General features: G+C 42.1%; 1 protein-coding gene across 3 annotated transcripts in view; it reads left to right on the plus strand.

Moving 5' to 3' along the window:
* Positions 1–24,205, plus strand: part of LOC126240639 (caspase-1-like) — a 127,416-nt gene that overhangs the window by 18,916 nt on the left and 84,295 nt on the right. The window contains exon 1 of one of the 3 annotated variants that reach the window (XM_049947942.1): positions 9,533–9,666. The exons of the other annotated variants lie outside the window; for them this stretch is intronic. The gene's annotated coding sequence lies outside the window, so the exon portion shown is untranslated. Of the gene's footprint in view, positions 1–9,532; positions 9,667–24,205 lie in introns of those variants that run through there. 3 annotated transcript variants of the gene reach the window in all.

The following is a 24,205-nucleotide window of genomic DNA, read 5'->3' on the forward strand; positions in this document are numbered from 1 at the left end:
GACCATACTTTGCTTTTTTTTTCACACTCAGTGTAAATGCTTCCTGTATTCATGCTTGATGTGTGTTCAGTTTTTGTCGAGCCATCTTACCACTAAATCTGAAGGGGGTGCAATGGAGAGGTTCCCTTGTCAGTAAGTAATACATATGCAACAGCCGTAATCTCTATGGCTTAGAAGTTCTGCAATGACTACGCGATGCGGCTTCCTCTAGGGGTAGTGATACCGAGTAGTGTAAAATTAAGGATTGTATGCAGTAAGTAGAAGAAGTAATTAAAGTCAAAAACTTAGAAAACGTTATTAGCTATTAAGTACCGAAACTGCACTTTAATTTGATGTGTAGTACAAAGGCGACCGAGAGATTCGAACACTAACAAGGGGAGGCCGCCAATTGTGAAATTCAGATATGATTCATACTGCTCATAATAAAAGCTCATTGCCAGAGGTGTAATGTGGCAAAGCACCAAGATGCACTTCTCGGCCGTTGTCGAGAAAATCGACAGTTAAAAGAAACCGTTGCGGTGAAATACTCTCTACGATTAATAACTTTTTACAGCGTCGTGGCGCAGCGGTAAGCACTCGGGTTCGTAATCCGAAGGTCACCGGATCGAATCTCGCGCAATGCAACCTTTTTTTTTAAATTCAAAGATATATATATATATATAATTCCCGGCAATCAGTTGCAACAATTATGCATATAATAAGTTGTTGAAAGTCGTTTGTCGCGGAAAAACTGGCGACTTCGAACATCATTATGTTTTCCGCAAACAAAGTTGTATTTCACAAATGTTATTAATTGTCTTCATAATGTTAACCACGTATAGTTAACGGAAGACGTAGAAACGATATTCCGAAACGAATACGTATAGCGTAAGTCAAACGTTCGAATTAGAATAGAGACCCCACGAACACAAATTTGCTGTGGCAGGTATGAAATATAAACTCCGTTACTCGCTCGTTACACTTGAAGGACAGATGTTGATTGGGCCGAAACGAGCCGCCGCATAACAGCGTAGTTGCCTGCTAACTTCGAAAGAAGGTAGTGCGGTCCCTAGCGCAACTTACAACATCGTCGAAAATCAGTGCGGACGGGAGAGCATTGGTACACCCTGCAAAAAAAAAAAAAAAAAAAAAAAAAAAAAAAAAAAAAAAAAAAAAAATGGAGGCGGTACAATTGGAGAGCGATCCGCCTTCACCAACATTCATAAGCAATTGTTTAATAGTTTATTATATTTGAATTACAAAAAACTAATATTAAAAAAAAATTGCATGGCGCGAGATTCGATCCGGCGACCTTCGTAATACGAACCCGAGCGCTTACCGCTGCGCCACGACGCTCTAGAAACTTGTTAATCGTAGAGAGTATTTCACCGCAACGGTTTCTTTTGACTGTCGATTTTCTCGACAACGGCTGAGAAGTGCATCTTTGTGCTTTGCCACATTACACCTCTGGCCATGAACTTTTATTATGCGCAGTACTCGAATCTGAATTTCACAATTGGCGGCCTCCCCTTGTAAGTGTAGCTATGAAATAAAGGACTAATGCTGTCACAGAGTAAATTCGCATGCGCCAAACATGAACGACCAGTAACCGTGAAACGTGAAGCCTTCTCACTCAGTCGGATGCAGCACACACTGTTCATCATAAGAATAAACCTGATGTAAGCATTACGTACGCTATGTATTCTTCCGCGTTTGCTTGAATCTCATTGGATTTGGTTTCACGTGGAGCGGACGCCAAGCTGTGACCAGTACAGTCAAGTAAGATCATAAGAATACCTTTTATGCTGTATTACAAGCACACAGACTGAGCGATAATGCGAGACAACAGCTTTGATGGCGCATTAAACTTGGACAGCACTGGCCAGAATGCGGTCCAACTAACCTTCAATGATGTGACAAGTTGTAGTTCAAACGTAAAAAGAGACGTGCAAAGAAACAATATAGCTTCTAACGTCATTTAATTATTAAAGAGAATAAAATAATATTCGGAGAAACTCCAGCACTACTGCGCGCTTCTAGGTGACCAGACGAAAGCATAAAATGCACTGGTTCTCACCTGACATAGGTTTCTAATTACAAACAAGGGTGATGAAAATATCTAACTCAAACACAGGGTAATTTTTCTGAGCGAGCTGTGAATAATGCAAAAGCATACTCCAGGGATTTCACCGTGCTGTTGAATACTGAAGACAATGTAGGTATTAATTACAGTCAGTCGTCTGGTAATCTCTTAGCTCCTTCCTTATCCGAGTCCGAGAAATACGTTTCAGTTCTGGAAGTGTCACCTGCTACGTTGATAACGAGCCTATGAACAACAAAATCCACGAAGCTAACCAGGCGCCGCATTTTCTCTTCTTCTATGACGAGCCGTTCTACATTGAGTCTAAAAAGTATTCGTCTGGTTGTAATTTTTTTAAAAAACGATGTATATGTCACGTGAAAGGAAGGGAAAATAAAATGTGAACATCCAGTCATATGCAACGAACCTTGGTAAGTCATTTTTATTGATGGACAAGGAAATAAATACATCCATAGTGATAACAAATTTGACAAAATGGAGAATTTATTCAAGGGCTACTTCAAAAAGTATTCGTCCACTCATATTTTTTTGATTTGCAATCTGAGAATATGATTTCAATTACAAAAATTAATATTTAGTGGGGTTTCCCTTTGCAGCTATTACTGCTTGTAGTCGTCTGGGCATCGACTTGAACAAGTTTGCCGTCAGAGAGGCTGGAATTTTGTCCCATTCGTCTTGAAGTGCTTCTCCTGATGCTATCTTTCAGCTTTCCATAGGTGTTCAATAGGATTAATGTCTGGGTTCTGATGAGGGGTGTTTAGTTGTTTTGGGGTATTGTACAGGAGCCACAGTCATGTATTTAGAGCCATATGCTTTGGGTCGTTATCTTGTTGAAAAATGTAATTTCCGTGCAGACCTAATAGTTCGTTGCTAGGATTCAGATTGTCCTTTAAAATGTTGATATACATATGGTGACCCATTGTACCTTCTATGAAATGTCATTTCCCAACACCTGAAGCACTCACACAGCCCCACACCATCAGGGAGCCACCACTGTGTTTAACCGTTGGCACAAGATTGCGTGGCAACATCGCATTCTTCTTACGCCACACCATTCGCCTGCCGCCCGACCCGAATACGTTATATTTACTCTCATCAGAAAATATTACTCTGTTCTAGAGGTATTCATTTTTGAATCTATGTTCCATCGCAAAATGAAGACCTTTCTTTCGATTCTGTTCACTGACCCAAAATTTCATGCGCGCTACCCGGCCGTGATACCCATACGTTTTGCAGGTATTTCTGATTTTGTTGGCACATACCTTCTTTCTTCTAGATTCTTATCTCCCCAGCCAACTTAGGAGTGCTGATTGTAGGTTTCTTCTTCATTTCCCTCATGATAAATCTCACGTCTGCTTCACTCAAAATGTGAGAGCGTCCGGTACGTGTTTGGTTTCTTAGTGATTTTGTTGCGCAAAATTGATCTATTGTCGACTGAACCGTCGATATAGGCCTACCGACTGCTTTAGCAGTCTCTTAAGAAGATTTGCACTAATTATGTAAGCGTAGAATAAGCTTCGTTTCGATCAGCGTCAACTCACTACCCTTACCATGGCGCTAATTGCACTGTATGGTCGCCGTTCAGAACTACAACAGGCGATTGAATGGGGCCGCGCACGGTTGATTCTAGTGTGTGCCGTGTGCCAGCGTTATAGTTTGATCACTGCGCGCAGAACTTCGGCATGTTCAGATGGTGGACACATACTTTATGAACTAGTTCTCGTATTACATTTTTCATTTTGTTAACCTTGCTGTCGATTTGGATGTATTTCTCTCCTGCTTGTCAACAAACATGACTTACTGAGGTATTTCTTACATAACTGGCTCTTTAGATTTTGTATACATTCCTTTTCATATTACACAGACTTTGTTTTCTAAAAGATATGCAGCTAGACGAATACTTTTTGGCCTCCCTGTATATCCCGCGTGCGTTCCGCATTGACATGTGTAAAGCTGCGTGCGTTAGTTGCAGCACGTCTGGCGGCTTAACAGTCTCGTTACTTCCCGGGCCAAATCATGCAAACTGGCTGCAGATCAATTTTTTTGGATTCATTTTGTAATGGAACAGTAGCAAATGCTAGATGCTGTGAAAATGATTGTTTTTCATGTTTATTCGATATTTATCTACCTCTGTCATATAAAACGATGGACATAGTCTAGATAAAGAGGATTTGGTTTTTCATTTTTGCCTTAAAAATTAAATTGTTATGTTTTCCTAAGTTAACTTTTATGAACGCTGATTATCATAAAACATCAATAATTAAGAATTTGTATTTGAAATGAAAACAGGAATTTCGCGCCCAGTATGTAATTAGAAACAAGAAGGCGTGCATTATTCATAAAAAAATGATGACGAGTTTTATAAAGGTAAATCAAATTGAAGGAGAAAAAATTATAGTGGGGAGATTAGAACCAGCGAACCATTAATTGTATTTGATTGGCACTCTTTTTATTTTTTTGTTTGGCACTGTTCTTGCGTTTGGTCTGGGCGGACGTCAGATGACATCCGTTCAATTTGATCGTCGATAACATTTTTTTTTTTTTTTTTTTTTTTTACAAGAGGGCAAGCTGACCCCTGACCGAACACGCTGAGCTACCGAGCTACCGTGCCGGCTTTTCTTTATTTCATTTTGTTCGTCATTGTTCGTTCCATTTGTTCCATCGTTGATCCATTAATCCAGTTTTTTTTTTTTTTTTTCAGAGGCCAGCTAAACCTCTGACCGAACATGCTGGGCTACTGCGCCTGCTTGATAACCATTACATCACGGAATCACAATATTCCAATACGCTACCGACTGCGCTGCACGTACAATGTGGGTTCGTGTATCTTACATACAGTGGCTGGGAAAACTTCAAAGCCGATTATCTCTGTAAATTTATGAAAAACATTAAGAACGGCCTATTTCTCTGCACTGTTTAACCTTATTCCACATGCGTGTTTTTCACTACGGAACAGAAAGCAGCCTCAGACATTTTCTTGCTTACATCAGGTTTATTCTTATGATGAACCGATTATAGACGAACTCAGTGCGACCATGGCGTTCGTTTGTGGAAGAGCCGTCATTTTGTTTTGCTGTAAAAATGACAAGTGTAATAATAGGGCAACGGATTGTCTTGGAACTTTCATATGAAACTTGGAAAAACTGCTACTGGAACTTGTCTTTTACTGAAAGAATTGTATGGCGAAGACTGTTTACAGTGTAGGCCTACGCAATGTTTTAAGTGGTTCAAATTTTTTGCAAGATGGCCGAGACGACTCACGCCCGGCACGCCCATCAACATCAAAAACGGATGAAAATATCTAAAAAGTAGGTAGACCCTAATCTGATTTGATGTGACCGTCGGTTGAGTATTCGATCGACTGCTAAAACTGTAGGAATTGACAAAGTATGCACAAGGCAAATTTTACATAACCAAATAACATGAGAAAAGTGTGTGCGAAACCGGTGCAGAAAATTAACTGGATCGAACCTAAAGAAGTTCGTCAAAATGTTTGTAGGCTACTGACACTTTGAAATGAAAATAATCCTAATTTCTTGGAAAGCGTGATAACATCTGTCGAATCTTGGGTTTTCACTTATGGTGTAGAAACGAAGCACCAAACCATGCATTGGAAGAGCGGAAAAAGCTCGAATGAGGAAATCAAGATTCAAAGCGATGACAATTATTTTCGATGTTATTGGAATCGTGTATCTTCACTGGGTTCCTGGTGATCAAACTATGAATCACCGTTACTACCTTGAGGTTCTTGCTCAACTCCATTATAAAATAAGAAAAATACAACCCGAATTGTGGAAGTACAAGTCATGGGTTCTGCATCAAGACAATGTACGGGCTCATACAGCATTGTCTGTTAAATTGCATTAAAAGAACAAGATTTCAGCCCGTTGAAGCTATGAAAGAAAAAGCGGCACGCGTCATTGAGGAGTTTACTGAGGACGATTTCCAGCACTGTTTCCATCAGTGGAAAACTCGCATGGAGCGCTGTAGGGATAGAACGGCGTATATTGACAGTGACAATGACTAAAATTGTTTGTTTTTTAAATAAAATTATTTACTGTAGTAGTCCCCTTACTTACTGTCCCCAATATAGCGATTACAATTAAAAAGGTGTTTCTGTAGGTAAGGGCCGACCTTCAGAAGTGAAATTGGCTTTTAAAGATGTCGCCAGAGAATATCTACCTAATATACAATGGATCTGTAACAGCGGGCTGCAGAACACCCAGGCTGGTTATAAAACGTAGTGCCACTTTGGTCAGCTGATTGCTTTCCACTGGGCAGGAGCTTTTAACTAGGACCCACAAGACAAACGGCCGCACCCACTTTTAAACTGGACTTCAGCGATTGGTCTTGTGAGTCAACAGACAACACAGACAGACAGTTTAGGCGACATTTTGATAGAAGTTTATCTGGGAAGCTATCTCAGAAGTTAATGGAAGGCTACCTTTTCAAAGAGCAATGGCGTTATTACTCGCTGAGTCACGATTATTCGCCGGCAAATTCTACGGTTGTTGGCACGCATGTACAGCCACGAGGTCGTCCTTGCCGCCACTCAGGCAGCGCCAAGGTTCTACTTCTCACTTGACGACACCTCTCTCTCGCTCGCCGAATTATTTGAGGCTTTTGTTTATCTACGATTTCCATTATCCAGAAACCGGAGCAATAACTGCCCGATTTATTTTATTCGAGTTCTATTAAGCAGGCGCAATTCACTATCTCTTTCAGTGCAGTGAAATTGTTCAGTCGGTGTGCTTTTTTTGTATGGCCTGTAATGGCTAGTTGTAGATTGTGAGGAATAGGCTAACTAATGTATTGCTGGGAGTGCGCATTGCTTGACGCCATTTTATTCCACTGTTAGTACGCCTGGAAAAGCGTTCACGATCACTTAGGGCTGGCAACGCAAAACGAACTTTGAGAGTATTTAGGATATTCGTTGTGGTAAACATGAGTGAGTAGCGTTCCAAATGTCAGAATTATGCTCTGAAGGACATTTGTGACTAGTGGACATCATGACGGGCTGCAGAAACTTTGTAGAAAACAAGGGAGTTGATACTGTCACTTCTTATGAAAGTATTAATGAGAAATATTTAACCAAGACTGAAAGTATTGCGTACATGTACAACACTCGTGCATAGAGCGTAAATTTCGTGAAACATACAATACATTATGTGACAAAACAAAGTTCTGGTGCATTTCAAGGTAAGCAAACATGCCAGAGAAAAATGCTCCGTTACACATGATTCTTTTATGATCATTATAATTCTACGTACTGCAGCAGCGATTTTGAAAATGTAATTGGAAATGTTGTGTAGTACGTTCAGAGCGTCCTGCGTTCTCTGCCAACATAACGATCGTTGAGCAGAACTTAAAATTATGCTTCACAAAATGGTTCAAATGCCTCTGAGCACTATGGGACTTAACTTCTGAGGTCATCAGTCCCCTAGAACTTAGAACTAATTAAACCTAACTAACCTAAGGACATCACACACATCCATGCCCGAGGCAGGATTCGAACCTGCGAACGTAGCGGTCGCTCGGCTCCAGACTGTAGCGCCCAGAACCGCACGGCCACTCCGGCCAGCTGACGTATTGTTCATTAGCTAGCTTCTTGTATAACCGAAGTAGCAGCGGGTGGCCTAACGAAAGATAATTATGTAGCAGTGGGTGGCCTAACGAAAGATAATTTAGCCTTCATTTGTACGTCCATTCTTCTTCAAATTTCTCAAATTCTTACACATATACAGATCCAATTTTTAACATGTAATGGTTACTAATAACTATATTGATACATATAGGATGAAGAAAAATTCGCAATCGGATTTCGCAGCGCGATTCCTCACATACTGGCTATACAAAAAACGTCTGTCACAAAATTTCGTCGTGCGCATATTTCGGGCAGTAAATGGACGTTAAAGACTGGCAATGTGGCAACACTGTAATAACTTGCAAGGTAACTATCTCTGTCAGCAAATAAATTACTGCTGTGCAGTTGGTGCAGCGGGTATCGTTTTGGGTTAGCGTGCAGGAGGTCGAGCGTTCGATTCTGGGTTGAGGCTTATTTATTTTTATTTGCTAAAATTAGTGTGCGTGGTACGATATCTAGCGTCCTAATCGTCATACAGAGAGTACTGTGGGTCTTCCACAAAACATTTGCAGTTACGTACTACGAACACAGAAGTGGAAGTACAGTCGTTTTCGCTGGTCTGCTTTTAAAGAAGTCTTTGGCGTGTCGTGGCCACGAATTGTTTTCGCGCCACTGCATCTACTACATTCCAAACCTTTTTTCTGTGTACCCTCCCCCAATGGTCCTATCTAAATTACTTGCAAAGCACGTTGCTAGCTCTATTGTTGACGTAAAGCCCTAACGAAGTGTAATCGACCTGAACGTGACAAGAATAATAGTTGGTATTAATCGATGAGACCATTGGGGGGGGGGGGGGGTACACACAAAACAAGTTTGGATTCTCGTAGATGCAGTGGTGTGAAACAGTTCGCGTCCACTACATGCTAAGGGCTTCTTTAAAAACTAATCAATGAAAACGCCCAAACCGCTAACCACAACACCAACTGCATAGCAGTGCTCTATCTGCTGACAGAGATAGTTACCGTATATGTAATTACTATTAAAAACAGTCTTGATCACGATTTATTTAACTAGGTGACCGGTTTCGACCACTACTGTGGTCATCTTCAGACCATTGAGTAGGAACCTCTTTCTGTTGGATGTTATGTTATTACAGTGTTGCCACATTTAACGTCCATTTACTGCCCGAAATATGCGCACGACGAAATTTTGTGACAGACGTTTTACTGCACGAAATATACGCAGGACGAAATTCTGTGAGACATTTTTGTATTGCCAGTATGTGAGGAATCGCGCTGCGAAGTCTGAGTGCGCGAACTTTTCTTCACCCTGTGTATACCGCAGAGAAGGAAAGCAGTTGCCATATTTTCAGTAAACAACCATAACCTTTTCTTATACTCCAGAGGTACAGTTATACCAATGGCGAACATGAATGTTAATGTCTGCTTTGTTTAGACTCACTGGGTGTTGAAGGAGCAGCAACTGTTGTATGCATTAACTCTGGGTTATGCTATCACTTCCAGCCATTTACCTCCGAGATAGGTTCTCCATAATTTCCGTCAACGGATTAAGGCAGATTCCGGGGCGCTATCTATAAAAAGCACACGGCAGATTTCCTGCCCCGTTCGTGCCCCAACATTTGTCACGTCTGTAATCAACCCGTCGGCCATTAAACCCTACTCTTCCTTTCTTCGGTCTTATTGTGCCTAATTGTTGTAGTTGTGGCATAGATTGTGTTCCTTTATCTGCACTAGGGCCGTGACCATCACTGATAAACGCTGCGCGCTGAAATTAGGACTCGGGCTGTTGTTTTTCTCGTCGATCGACATGTTACCAGCCTCCATATCGCTCGCAGATAACATGTGACAGTTGGACTGAGAGATACGAAGAATAGAGGCTGATTTGTGACTTGGAAGCAACTCGTGGTGGTTGCCTGCTTTACAACCATGTGGCCTCAGCCGACGCTTCAGTTCAACTACGTGTAACTGCAACGCTAAGTGAGGTAAACAAACAAGACTACAGAAATATCTTATTTTCCGATTCGTATTTCCGTCAGTTATTCTTTAAAGCGAGATAGTAACCTATTCGCGTTTATTTCAGTTTATAGGTTGCTATGTGTTATTACTTTTAGTACTGATCGATCTTTTATCGGCAGCGGTGTCCTTAGGAAAAAAGACGTAATTCAGCTAGCGTAGAAATGTTGTTGGGTTTTGTAATGATGATATGTATGGAAAAATATATTGGTAGCTAAAAGCAGTACTAAAATATTTCGGCTGCTGAACCCTTGTAGCCGTTAACGATTACGGCGGTGCCTGTGTGGAACATTTCTGATTGGTCTCCTAGGAAGGTCCTATTACTAGTGGTCATTTATTCCTTGCGATCTGAAAATGGAAGGAAGGAAAACTGGCTTTCAGCGTATCACCGACGACGAGTTTGTTAGCGACAGAGCACAAACTTGGACTGGAAAGGAAATCGGCGGCGTCGTTTTCAAAGGAACCATTTCGAGATTTAAGGAAGCCACAGGAGACTATCATCTGGAGGCAGTGTGGTACCACGGCTTCGCCTCGTTCAGTGATAAGGTGTTAGATGTGTTCATGTATATGTAGCTCATGCAGTTTAGTGCTGTATAAATGTTGTGGATGACAGTTTGGAAATGAATAGAACAGAGACGTGCGGTCTATACGGAAGGGAAGCCCAGCCTCAAAGTACTCGTAACCATCCGACGGACGGGTCAGTCGACTGTGTTTTATTGTTTTTCGCTGCTGCGTAATTTAAGGCAATCTAGCTGAGTAATTTATAGCTGCTGTCTGGTCATGTCTTAGGCATTTGCACTCGACGGCATCTCAGCTCGTGTGTGGCTGTGATCGGCAGCACCTCAAAATCACCGTCACCGTGTCCGGCCACTGGTTCCATCTCACTGCAGTATTTCACACATGTGGAAATCAAGAAAAAAGGAAGCGCAAGTTTATAAAATTAACACTTTACCTTTTGCTGTCCGGTAAATTTATTTCAAAGTTTTTCTGTCCAATGTCGGGCCCCGTCCGGTGCTTCTTTATTGTCAAGCAGTAGGTCGTCAAAGGTACATCTCTTGGCGCAATTTGGACGTAGTAGAATATGTTGAATCCCCTGGACTTCACCGCAGTCGCATTTGTTGTCTGCTTCGTCTTTGAGGCCCCGTTTAAACAGATATGTTTTGACTGGCACTACACTCTCTCTTATGCGATTCAGCGTTCTCCGCCGCTAGGCAGGAAAGTCCTTTGGGGTCACATTTGGCTCAGTACTGAGAAATCTCTTGCGGGATTTACGTCTGCGAGGACCGCATGAAGCACCTTGTAGGGGGCTGCGCTCATCGAAAGCCTGTTAAGATCCCATTTCTCGGGAACGGGTAGGCGTATCATGTTCCAATTTACGTCAAATGCTAAGGTGTACGATCCCTTGGCGAAGTACAACATTTAAGGTTCTAAGTCAATGTATCCTAAAGATACGGCCATTTATGTCACATATTTTGACACTTACACACTCACTCACCAAAATCTGAAGGGTACTTCCCGTTGACGTTGAATCATGAAATTAGACAAGAAGCAAGGTTTCACGGTACAGGTATAGGAAAAGATCCGAAATTTGTTAAATGTCGCATAAAAATATACTTTCGACATGACTAACACAACATTCATCAACTGTCTGAAGTATAATATTTTATTAAATCTGAAGCATAATATTTTATTAAATCTGAAGGCTCTTGCTCGCTTCTTTTTGTACCCCCGTTCCATTCTCAGGAACTACTGTAGAAGTTTTGATACGTTCTTGAAATTCAAGGGACCTGTATCTTGCCATTATCGAATCGATAACTGCCAGAAATTGTGATTCTCGATTCCCTGTATAGATGAACTGTCTGTATACAATTCGCGAGCCCCACTCGCACCTGGCCAATATTTTTGTTATCTGGGATCTCCTTTCGGCAGCACGTGGTCAGACTTGGTTTGCTTTGATTGATCCTTTGTTTATGTAGCAATTTTTTTTTTCGGTACTCTAATGGGGAATTACTGTCTTTGAACAATTTGTACAGAAACCATGTGGCAGTTATAAGAATCGAGGGACATGAAAGGGAAGCAGTGGTTGGGAAGGGAGTGAGACAGGGTTGTAGCCTATCCCCGATGTTATTTAATCTGTATATTGAGCAAGCGGCAAAGGAAACAAAAGAAAAATTTGGAGTAGCAATTGAAATGCATGGAGAAGAAAGAAAAACTTTGAGGTTTGCCGATGACATTGAAATTCTGTCAGAGACAGCAAAGGACCTGGAAGAGCTGCTGAACGGAATGGACAGTGTCTTCAAACGAGGATATAAGATGAACACCAACAAAAGGAAAACTTGGATAATGGAATGTAGTCGAACTAAATCAGGTGATGCTGAGGGGTATTAGATTAGGAACCGAGACACTGAAAATAGTAAAGGAGTTTTGCTATTTGGGGAACAAAATAACTGATGATGGTCGAAGTAGAGAGGATATAAAATGTAGACTGCCTATGACAAGGAAAGCGTTTCTGAAGAAGAGAAATTTGTTAACATCGAGTATAGATTTAAGTGTCAGGAAGTCGTTTCTGAAAGTATTTGTACGAAGTGTAGCCATGTTTTGAAGTGAAACATGGACGATAAATAGTGTTGACAAGAAGAGAACAGAAGTTTTCGAAATGTGGTGCTACGGAAGAATGCTGAAGATTAGATGGGTAGATCACGTAACTAATGAGGAGGTACTGAACAGAATTGGGGAGAAGAGTAATTTGTGGCACAACTTGACTAGAAGAGGGAATCGGTTGGTAGCACATTTTCTGAGGCATCAAGGGGCACCAATTTAGTATTGGAGGGCAGCGTGGAGGGTAAAAATCGTAGAGGGAGACCAAGAGATGAATACACTAAACAGATTCAGAAGCATGTAGGTTGCAGTAGTTATTCGGAGTTGAAGAGGCTTGCACAGGATAGAGTACCATGGAGAGCTACACCAAACCGGTCTTCGGACTGAAGGCCACAACAACAGCATTTGCCGATTTATTGATCTTACTAGCATAACATGTTAACAACGATTGTTTGCAGACTCGCTGGGTATAGCTTATATGTTATGTAAGATACATGTTTATACATAGGCATCAGTTGTCGAACTACTCCTCTCTCACCTTCACAACCGAGCCCCCACCACTAATTTGCCCCCTCTCCTATCGCGCCGTCTGCGCAGGTACGGGCCAAGTTATTTTGTGCGTATCCTAAAATAAGTTATTCTCGTTCAGTCGTCAGTTGATCGTAATTGCTGCCTACGCCGTAGTCTTCTTATACTGCTCTGCTACCGGTGTCTGTCGTATTAGTGTCATCTATGAAGCCTGTTGTGCTCTGGGCATATTGTGGCCTGCATCCTTGTGTTTGTCGATATTCGTCATGTGTGGCTTTATATATTTTGTCTATGATTTCATTTGTGATGTTGTATGACAAACGGTCGATACACATTCTGTGCCCAGGGGCTCGACTTTCGGTACATGAATAGCTCTCTGGTTTCTTTATTGGCAGTACGTGTATGCTCATCGTGAATTCATGCAAATGGTGGTATCTCATACCTGTTTCACAGGGTATTCTCATAGCCCTCTTTTAGTGTGTCATGTATTTCAGTACACACAATTTGTACGGCATTTGAAAGGGGAAAAGATCTAAATGCACGTTTGTACGATTCAGCAAGTCTCTCCTTGCAAAGGCCCTATACAGTATTCCCACATTTGCCACGTTCAACATTCATTGTAATATTCGGAGTGTTCACCAGTCGACAAGACCCTTGATCAGAGTCCTGTACCGTACTCTGTTAAAAGTGCAAAGCTGCCCTGATCCAGAAGATTAGTTTGGACAGCGGTGCTTTTCAAGACATGGTCCTACTGGAGGTGCGACCTTTGAACTGACTCGTCCACCCAGTTAACAGTGGGACTTACAGTTCAACGTGGACTCACATCCGCGGTCCAGTCTGGTATTTGTCACATACGCTGCCTCACTATACACGCTCGACTTTCCCTGCTAATTCAGTTTGTTATGAATCTCATGCACGTTAGCTTAAGCAGCCAATTTCGTAGGCAGACTATTATTTCCTAACAGCTTACTAATCATCAAAGCCTTCTATGTTCCGCTCCACTTCAGTTGCCGCGCATTCTACCTTCTGCGTAATATATTTGTATGGAATTTGGAATTTGTACCGCGCTCTTGAATCCTGTTTTGAAGGCAAAATTTTTGCCTGGCAAATAGCACAAATTAATTTTTTTTTTTTACATAATGGTCGGCGTAATGATCACACCGCCAACCTTCAAGTCAGGGCGAAATCATGTGGAGGACTGATGAGATTTTTTTGCGGATTTCTTCCGATAACAGTCGAAGAGAGCCGCGTCACCTGCGAAAAATCTGAGATTGCAGCCGACGTCATCCACCACGTGTACGGCACAGTGAGAACAACAACGATCTTATCACTCATCTCTGAGGCACACCCAGTATCACATTTTTGTCAGTTGATGAGTCTCCACCAAGTTAATGAACCTGTCAAGTTGGCCGCATTACAGCCATAAACCAGGCAACTTATCACTCTCGACCTAGTCACTGAACTTCAAGTTTTCGAAAAAGGGAAATCTAGCAGTTTATCTCGATCTGTGAGTGAGAATAATATTTGTGAAAAGCATCAGCTTCTTATAATCGGAAACAGTACCGGTTCGAGGACATTTTTCGACATCAGAGTCATATCATTCGCTGCCCACCCTCCCTCGTTGTCCCCCACACATTAGTTGCTTTTCCTTTAAAATAAATATAAATCTAGTGATCATAGAAATGTTTTTTCTTTTAATATGAGTTCATAGTAGACATTCCTCTGTGTCACAGATAAATAAATCTCTTCATCTTATTCCACTACTTAAATATTAAAAAGAAGAAACAATTCATTCCCATTGTGAGTAATCCGAGAGCTCTTCAAACGCTTTTAGTGAACGCAGAAAGCAACTGTATTGGTCTAGCTTCAATAAAAATGTGCTATGTATTAAACTGAGCGGAGAAAATGTGAATATAAAATCCTATTTATTTCTTAGTTTGGCAACAGAACATTTGAATTCTATAACGTACAATTTATTTTACTTTCACCAAAGAGGGACAAAAAATACGTAAATATATCTAGGTGCTACGTAAAAATATCGCAGAGTTGTAGCGGCAGAGTCAGACGCAACACGCTATAGTTCCTAACAGACAGAACGCGCAATGTCATCCTAACGGAGAGAAAACTTCAGACGGAAAAGTAATTTCCGGAGCACCCCAGGGAAGTGTTAGAGCGCCATTACTGTTCACAATATATATAAATATCTTGGCGAATAACGAAGGAAGTTCGAAAAGTTGAGAAAGAATGTATTTACTTTGTGTAGGAACTTAAGTGGAGTCAGAACAAGTGTTCACTACGAACTAAGGAATCGAAGGTCTTCCATTGTGATTGAAGATGAAGACCGCCAATTGACAGTGGATGAAATTTCTGTGATTTTTCCACAATCTCCAGAACTCTCTTTTACAAGACACTCACAGAACCGCTAGGATAACGGAAACTGCGCACACGATGGATCCCAAAACAGCTCACAGGGCAGCACAAGAAAAATCGAGTCAGAAGTGCCCGCGAATTTCTTGAGCGACTTGAACTGAAAGGCGAGGATTTTCTGAGCTCTGTTGTGACTGGAAATGAAACGTGGGTGGCTTATTACACACCTGAGACAAAAAGACAGTACTCGCAGTGGCGTCACACCAATTCCCCATCAGCCAAAAAATTTGAAGCCGTAATTTCGCGCAAAAAATCTTGACCACAGTGTTTTGGGACCGAAAAGGTATCATTTTGGCCGAATTTCTGCTTCAGGGGAAGGCCATCAATGCACAACGATACTGTAAAACCCTAAAAAAACTGAAAAGGGGCTTTCAATACAAAGGGAGGGAAAAACTGTTGGGAGCAGTGTGCTTGTTGCACAGCAACGGCCGTTGTCACACAGCCGTAGCCACTAAGCTCTTTGACTCATTTGGTTGGGATGTTTTGAGCCACCCTCCTATTCCCCTGATTTGGCGTCTTCGGATTATCGTCTTTTCACTTCCCTGTGTGGAATTAAATTTTCAGCCACCGAGCAGATGCACAAAGATGTTCTGAGTTGGGAAGGGGCTGACAGGAGAGTTGTTCGAGGAGGGCATAAAAAAGGTTGTGCCATGGCCCACCACATGCACTGAACCCGATGGGATTGTGTGGAAAAATAGTCAACAAGTGTGTCAACAATATCCTGTATTTTTTCAACTACACATTTTTTTTTCAAACAATGTAAAAACCTAGTATACTTCCTTTGTGAACGTGTCTCGTATAGTTATACAGTTACGTCATAACAGTAGAAAATTTTAGCAAAATGCAAGAAGACCTGAAGAGGAACGGCGCTTGGTGCAACGCAAACAAATTTAGCATATTGCGTATATAGCTGGAAAGACTCGTTACACAATTACAGAATTGTCCAAAAATCGCTAGAAGCAGTCACATACATCTGGGAGTACGTGTACGGAGCGATTTCAAGTGGAACGAGTAGATAGAAATTAGTCGTAGGAAAGGCAGATGCCAGCCTGAGATTCATCGGACGAATCGTAGTTCGCCCACAAAGGAGGCAGCTTATGAAACCCTTGTTCGATTCCTACTTGAATATTGCTTATTAGTCTGGAATCCTGACCAGTCAGAATTAATATTGGAAACGGAGAAGATCCAAAGAAGAACAGCGCATTTCGTCACAAGGTTCGATTAGTAAGCGTGAAAGCGTCACGGAGATGCTCAGCCAGCTCCAGTAGCGGATTCTACAAAAGAAGCGTTGTGCATCACGGAGTAATTTACTTTTAAAATGTCGAGATCGTACCTTCCTACAAGCGTCAGTCAATGTACTGCTTGCCCCTATGGTTATACCGCGGACAGACCGTGGCGGTAGAATCAGAGGAAGTTGAAGTCACACGGAGGCCTACCAACAATAATTTTGCTGCGCATAATTTGCAATTTGAACGGGAAATGAGGAAAATCCCCTCCTCTACTTGGCGGAGTATACATGTAGATGTAGATCTGCTTCACAGGCACAGTTGATGAATATCATAGCTCGCGGCCATGCTGCGTCAAGCCACTTTAGCCAGTTTAAAGAAATAAGTCCTAAATGACACCATAAGTTTCATTTATGCATAATTTTGAACCATTGGAGGAAAGCTTTGATAGTAGACGATTTCGGTGATTATAACAGGAAACCCTCATTGGAAACAAATGTTACAGATATCCAAGCATACGCATTCTCCATGTTTAATGGCCATGTGTCAGCCGGGTGCTAGAAAATTAAACATTTGGAATCCCAGATATTTCAGAGGTACTCTGAACCGTTCTATTACCCAACACAATCCGAAAGTGAAACGGAAGGCGACATGTAGTAGTCGTTGCCTTGAGTCCGAAGACTGGTTTGATGCAGCTCTCATGCTAATCTATCCTGTATATGCATCTTCACCTCTGCATAAGTACAACAACCTATATTATTTCGAACCTTCCTACTATATCCAAGCGTTGGCTTCCCTCTACAATTTTTACCCCCTCCGTCTACATTTCTTTCCTTCCAAACTGACAATTTCTTGATCTCTCAAGATGTGTCATATCACAACCCATCCTATTGTTATTCAAGATGTGCCATAAATTTCTCTTTTCGTCCGGTTCGATTCAGTACCACCTCGTTGGTTACTACATCTACCCATCTAATGTCTAGAATTCTTCCAGAGCACCACATTTTAAAAGCTTCTGTCGTCTTCTTGTCTGAAACGCTTATCGTCCATGTTCCACTTCCGTACAAGACTACGCTCCAAACAAATACGTTAAGAAAAGAGTTCCTAACTTTTAAATTGATATTGAATGTTAAACTCCTGTTTGTCAGAAACTCTTTTCTTGCTATTGCAAGTCTGCATTTTATATCCTCTCGACGTCGACCCTCATCAAATGGTTCAAATGGCTCTAAGCACTATGGGACTTAACATCTGAGGTCATCAGTCCCCTAGACTTAGAACTACTTAAACCTAACTAACCTAAGGACATGACACATATCCATGCCCGAGGCAGGATTCGAACCTGCGACCGTAGGAGCAGCGCGGTTCCGGACTGAAGCGCCTAGAACCGCTCGGCCACAGCGGCCGGCTTTCGGCCATCATCAGTTATTTTGTTGCCAAAATAGCAAAACTTTTAGTGTGCCGCTTTCTAATCTGATCCCAACAACATCGCGTGATTTACTTCGAGGAGCAGACATAACGAAGTATCAGAAGCTACGTAATTGATACAAACTGCTCGAGTGGGTTGCATTGCCTCCAGCTAGCCGAACCATGTACTGATGTTCCTTTGGATCATAATCGTGAGCCTGTGGGAGTTCATTTTGTCGCTGAGAATAAACTGTCTTTTAAACGACACATCACCCAACTTGCAACGATCTTGAGAAACACACACGTCAGTGAAAGTCCAGTAACGAGCAGGAACTATTACGTCCAGACCTCCAGAGAGCGCCGGCCGCGGTGGCCGAGCGGTTCTAGGCGCTTTAGTCCGGAACCGCGCGACTGCTACGGTCGCAGGTTCGAATCCTGCCTCGGGCATAGATGTGTGTGATGTCCTTCGGTTAGTTAGATTTAAGTAGTTCTAAGTTCTAGGGGACTGATGACCTCAGATGTTAAGTCCCATAGTACTCAGAGCCATTTGAACCTCCAGAGAGGTAAAAAAGCAACCAGGACATACAAACTATAACCAGCGAACAGACTAATACCGATCAATAACAAACGATTGATATTAGAAAAAAAGCGTCGGATCCAATACTTGTATAATGAAACGACTAATACGCGGTAAAGTATCTAATTAAAGTTGCAACAGTGACGGGTTAGAGCTTCAGAAAATACACAAATTCGTGTCGTTCGAATTGTCACAGTCTTCCTTGCCTCACGAGGGTGAATAAAGGAGCTCACTTTAGACCAGTAGTTACCAACCCGATGGGTAAAATGAAATTTTCTGAGGGGTAAGAACGAAAAGAGTCGGAAAATTTGGAAATTTGTGGTGAGGTCTTATGGGACCAAACTGCCGAGGTCATCGGTCCCTAAGCCTACATACTACTTAATGTAACTTCAACTAACTTACGCTAAGGACAACATACACACACCCATGCCCGAGGGAGGACTCGAACCTCGGACGAGGGGAGCCGCGCGGACCGTGACATGGCGCCCTAGGCCGCGCGGCTAAACGATTCGGCACTATTTCAGACACGAACCGAAATTATTTTCTAAACATCATTACTATTGTTATAATTTTGTAAGACTCTGATATTGATTGTATAAGTTATCAATAATCACCTTTTCTCAATTAGAAGCATTACTGCGATGGAGGTTATTGGTTTCTCACATCGTCTGACCACTACACGCGTATGTGCTTTGTCCCGAACATCGTTGATGATAAATGTGAGACATATGTGTAACAATTACTAAATATCTAACGAAAATATCTTTTCCAAGTTGTAATAGTACCTGCAGTAGTCCAGAAATTGCTTCATTACTCGCTTCGAAACAGGAAAATGAATTAACGGCAGCACTACACAGCAGCAAATACATAAGTGTTACTATAGTGGTGTACGTTAAAAAAAATGGCTCTGAGCGCTATGGGACCGTAGCGGTCGCGCGGTTCCCGACTGTAGCGCCTAGAACCGCTCGGCCAATTCGCCCGGCAGTGGTGTACGTATTATTATTACCGTACTGTTAGTGGCTGTAGTCAGCCAGAAAGCATTAACAGCCGGAAGTCTTCCAATTTCTGCCAGTTCGGAAGCAAGGATTGCAGCAATCAAGTGATATACGAACAGCAGGTATAGTGCACATATTTCAAATTGTTTGATTTTAAATGGGGTTTCAGTGTGCGTGTCAAGCAAGTGCCGCAGTGGAGAAGAGTAATGCAGGGGAAGCAAGTTTCGTAACAGGGGTCTAACCTCACTGCGGATTGTTAACATTCTTATCTGAGAAGGAGTTGTGAGTAGCACTTTCGATGCACCACCAATTCCTTCGTCATTCATTCTAACACACACACACTAAATATCATTCGTCTTTCATCATTTTAAAAATAATCTTCCCGAGGAAAGTCTTTCACTCTACAGTGTAGTTAGGTGCGAGAGTGGCGGAGGGGCTGGCAACAACCCGCAGCGGGAAGGTGGGAGGTGTACTAGCCTAATGTCTGATCGCACCCGGGGGTAATGATCTAACAAAGGTTTGGAGTTACTGCTCTACATCCTAGAACAGTGGTCGTCAAAGTGCGGTTCGCTTGTCGTATGCAGCCCGAATCAAAGTGTGCGTGCAGCCCACTATTGTCAGCCGTTGTTTATAGTAATATACATCTAGCAAGTAAAAGCGGAATCTGGACACGTGAACTAAAATTAAGAGCTTCTTAAGAGTGTATTTTTCTCGCTCAATAACAAATAAAGCTAATCAGAGAGACATAATAAAATATTACTGGTATTGCTTAGTTGTAATCGACGTTGCTGAATTCGGCCGGCCGGTGTGGCCGTGCGGTTCTAGGCGCTTCAGTCTGGAACCGCGTGACCACTACGGTCGCAGGTTCGAATCCTGCCTCGACATGGATGTGTGTGATGTCCTTAGATTAGTTAGGTTTAAGTGGTTCTAAGTTCGAGGGGACTGATGACCACAGATGTTAAGTCCCATAGTGCTCAGAGCCATTTTTTTGCTGAATTCGGCCGTGAGCTGAGCCAAGTTCGCCGCTGGCTTCAGGGCCAAAGTGATATGCAGCGCGGCCACTGCGGGTTCAGTGGAAGTGAGGGAGTGAATGTTTTGTTATTTGTCTTACACCGCTGATAACTCATGGGCGTGTTCATCTAGCACCGATCAGCTGCTGCACTACAAATGTCAAACGGAAGTAATTGGGCTTCGTGAATGCGCATTACAGAGACGGTCATCTTCAGATGTGGTACTTGTTTATACCAAGTAATACAGGGTGATTCAAAAAGAATACCACAACATTAAAAATGTGTATTTAATGAAAGAAACATAATATAACCTTCTGTTATACATCATTACAAAGAGTATTTAAAAAGTTTTTTTTTCACTCAAAAACAAGTTCAGAGATGTTCAATATGGCCCCCTCCAGACACACGAGCAATATCAACCCGATACTCCAACTCGTTCCACAATCTCTGTAGCATATCAGGCGTAACAGTTTGGATAGCTGCTGTTATCTCTCGTTTCAAATCATCAATGGTGGCTGGGAGAGGTGGCCGAAACACCATATCCTTAACATACCCCGATAAGAAAAAATCGCAGGGGGTAAGATCAGGGCTTCTTTGAGGCCAGTGATGAAGTGCTCTGTCACGGGCTGCCTGGCGGCCGATCCATCGCCTCGGGTAGTTGACGTTCAGGTTTCATAACTAACCTTTTTGGTAGGACTCTCCATACAGTTGATTGTGGAATTTGCAGCTCTCTGCTAGCTCTGCGAGTCGATTTTCCTGGGCTGCGAACAAATGCTTGCTGGATGCATGCTACATATTCATCACTCGTTCTCGGCCGTCCAGAACTTTTCCCTTTGCACAAACACCCATTCTCTGTAAACTGTTTATACCAACGTTTAATACACCACCTATCAGGAGGTTTAACACCATACTTCGTTCGAAATGCACACTGAACAACTGTCGTCGATTCACTTCTGCCGTACTCAATAACACAAAAAGCTTTCTGTTGAGCGGTCGCCATCTTAGCATCAACTGACGCTGACGCCTAGTCAACAGCGCCTCAAGCGAACAAATGTACAACTAAATGGAACTTTATAGCTCCCTTAATTCGCCGACAGATAGTGCTTAGCTCTGCCTTTTGTCGTTGCAGAGTTTTAAATTCCTAAAGTTGTGGTATTCTTTTTGAATCACCCTGTATATCAAGTTAAGGCTGTTATCATACAGCGCACGAGTAAAAGAAAAATGAACTTCAAAACATTTAGTAAACATTTGCGACCGTGTCTAATACTGCAGTTACTGTTACTAATTCATATACCATACTGATTTATGTAGGTTACCAATTACTAGTGAAATCAGTAGGGTAAGATGTGGTAAACTGGCCAGGACGGGAAAAGTGACCATTGCATTTTTTTTCCCGTGAACAGCTCTGCTGCCTCCCAAAGAGTGGTCGGACTGGTTCTAAGTATCTCTCCATTGTTCTCAGAGAGATAGAAGAAGCATGTTCCGTTGGTTTTAGTAAAAACTTTTTTTCATTTTTTTTGAGTCATTTGATCTTAGCTAACTCATTTATCTTATTCTTGTTAACCTCACTTGTATGGAGAGTAATTTTTTTGTAATGTAGATGTTTAAATAACGTCTTTTGACCTACAAATGTAGATCATTATTTATTTCAGTTTGATAGTTTCTTCTGTGGATCACTAACGCCGACGTGGCGTCCGGCAGGGAAGAGTGGCCAAGGTGGTCATCCAAATAAGAGTTAGTTACTTAGAAAAACTACGCGTAACACAACAGATAAAACCAACTTCTAAACCCTTTTATATACAAAGCTGTGACCGCCATTCTACCCCTTTGTGACAATTCTGAATTAATTAAGTTATTTAAAACCGTCTCTGTGCTTTGCGACAATTTAGAATTAATTAAGCTGTGTTATGTAAAACCGGTTCTGTTCCATTTGACCCAATACGAAAGTCCGATTGAAAACAGTATGCTGCCGCCGCCGCTTGGAAATATTTCAGATATTAGGGCGTGAAGATGCCTAGAAAAAGTGCCTGGAAATCAGAAAAGCAAATGCGATGACGGTGACCACAGTACCCGCTTAGGTACGGGAAAATGGTCACTATGTAAGCTTCCAGAAAAGTGCATTTAGTTCCAATAAATCATTTTCTTTTTCACTTAAAACATTTGTGTGATACCGTATGATATTCAAAATGTGTGTGTGGTAAGCCGTCAATAGCCACGGTTTCGTGAAAATTGAATTTCTCTTTGAGTGGCCACTTTACGCCCCCCCCCCCTCCCCCTTCCTGTGTAAATTAAACTAAATACCTTGGAATCACAACTACGAACAACTTAATTGAAAAGAAAACATCGAAAATGTGGTGGGGATGGCAAACGGAAGACTGCGTTTATTGGCAGAACACTTAGCAAATGTAACAAATCTACTAAAAAGACTGTCTACACTACGCTTGTCCGTTCTCTTTCGGAGTACTGCTGCGCGGTTCTCACCAAACTTCAATCACCAATTTTCTCCTCCGAATGCGAAAATATTTTGTTGATGCCGACCTACGTAGGCAGAAACGAGCATCATAATAAAATAAGGGAAATCAGAGCTCGCACGGAAAGGTATAGGTGTGCTGTTCGAAAGTAGAATAATAGTGAATTATTATGAAGATGGCTCGATGAACCCTCTGCCAAGCACTTGCGTCTGATTCGCAGAGTATCGATGTAGATGCTGATCTAGGTGTCGCCCTACAGTGACAGTGTTCACTCTTTAGCAAAAAGTTTGACGACCGCTGTTCGCCGGGATGGTTCTTTTGAAGGGCGCGGCTGAGCGCCGATTTCCTACCCCATCCTCGACACAGCTTGAGCTTTTGCTCCGCCTCCAATGACCAAGATCTCGACAGGACGTTAAACCCTAAGCTTCTTTCCTTCTTTCAAGGCGATGTCCGGGAGTATTCTTGTCCCCAAATATCACTCCATAAAGAACGTGACGAAATCAGACTAGTAACATGTACAAAGAGGCATTCGTGTAAGCTTTAATTCTTTCCTGCCCTATCCGTGAACTGCACGGAGCATACCACAATGCCCCGTTTTTTAATAAAAAGAAAATGTACTGCCATGTACTACATAGTGATCGCTTGCGTGTGCATGCACAGGTATTATTATCGAAGGTAACGTCGAAGGCTTTGGCACCGGGGCAACATAAATTGAGGAGCGCCGGAACAAAAACGGATAAATCTGCATTTGCTGTTAATGCAGAAAGTAACAAATAGTGGTCTCTAAATGGCTCCACAAGCTGTAAAAATAAGAAACACACCATAAAACACTTGCGTTGTGCTGAAAATTATTTTGTGGCAGCCTGTATTAATCTCGTATCTCCCCCCTACAGCTCAAACACGTGAATACAGCAAAAGTGGATATATCGGGTTTTGTTCCGGCGCTCCTCAATTATTTGCTCTATCTAAAGCAGGACCTGTTGTTTTCTTGTCTTGTGAGGGTAGTTGCATTACGTCCTTGTTTCCCACGTTTAACTGCGCCTGACACGAATGTTTCAATAAACTTACTTCGTTTGAGAATTTTAGCCGGTGAGACCAACGTTTGACAATGGTTACTATGTGCATCGTCAGTTTGTGAAATGTGGAAGCGTCACGTCAGTTAAGAGCCGGTTAATTCCAGGTCCGTTAAATACTTCTCACTTCCAGAGCTGACAATTGGCATTGGCTGTCCAGACAATGAGCACTTTATGTAGTCACCAGTCGCATACGGTA

Source organism: Schistocerca nitens, chromosome 1 (genome assembly GCF_023898315.1).
Source record: "Schistocerca nitens isolate TAMUIC-IGC-003100 chromosome 1, iqSchNite1.1, whole genome shotgun sequence".
Taxonomy (NCBI): domain Eukaryota; kingdom Metazoa; phylum Arthropoda; class Insecta; order Orthoptera; family Acrididae; genus Schistocerca; species Schistocerca nitens.